This window comes from Octopus bimaculoides, chromosome 14 (assembly GCF_001194135.2).
Source record: "Octopus bimaculoides isolate UCB-OBI-ISO-001 chromosome 14, ASM119413v2, whole genome shotgun sequence".
NCBI classification, from domain to species: domain Eukaryota; kingdom Metazoa; phylum Mollusca; class Cephalopoda; order Octopoda; family Octopodidae; genus Octopus; species Octopus bimaculoides.
Genome location: NC_068994.1, coordinates 53,256,972 through 53,257,999, shown reverse-complemented (window position 1 = coordinate 53,257,999; position 1,028 = coordinate 53,256,972).

Sequence of the window (1,028 nt, the reverse complement as noted above, 5' to 3'; positions counted from 1 at the left end):
TTGGGTTACTACTTTCCTGTCTTAAATATTCTGGTAAAACTCTGCTTAATTATTTATAGTTCATTGTCAATCATCTCAGCGTTTTTCTATTTTTCTACATCTATACCATACTCTATCTCTCTCTCTCTCTCTCTCTCTTTCCCTTTATTTCTCTAACTCTCTGTCTTTCTTGCTCTCAGTCTGCTAACATTTTCACTTTAAATCTTCTTTTACTCTAATTTGGCCATCGAAATACTTTGAGCCGCATAGCTTCTCTCTCCCTTTAATTTTACTCGTATCCATGTCTCTGCATCTTTGCTCTGCTATTATATCGATTATTAATGCATATACTCCAATTCTTTTTCTTTCTATCCCTCTTTCTCTTCTTGATACGGATTTCTTTTTATTTACTCGTTTTCTCTTTATTTTTCTTTCTTTTCTCTCTTTCTACTCCTCTCTATTTTTTCATTTGATCTCTACATTTTTTATCTGCCACGAAATATGTGTCCTCTGCTCTTGCTCTCACTACATCGATCAAGTCTTAAACACTCTTTGTATTCTAATAAGCTTTTTGCCTCCTCCCAAAATTTAGCTATTTTTTTCTATCTTTGACAGTTTCAACTTCCTGTTGCTACATCTCCATTCTGTTTAGTAGTTTCCCTCCGTGTCTCTTCACACGTCCATCTTACCTAAAACACTTCCCTCGCGATCTTCATGGTTCCTTGATTAATTAATTAATTAATTCTTTTATTCATGTTTGATTCTCACTCTGTATGTATTCCCCTTCGTCCTTTCTAACACTCCACTGAAAAGAGCACAATCCTAAGATGTGACAAGTCAAAAAGAAAAAAAAAAATTGACATGCGAATTAATCTTTTCTCTATAGAGTTAATTCAATAAAAACTGAAACGAGTATCACAATAATGCATTAATTTGTATTGAAATTAATAAAAAAATCTTAATTTTAAAGAAGAAACTTGAAATTATTGTAATATTACTTTGTCAGTTGTTATTATAAAATGATTTCATTTAACCCCTTCTTCCCTGCA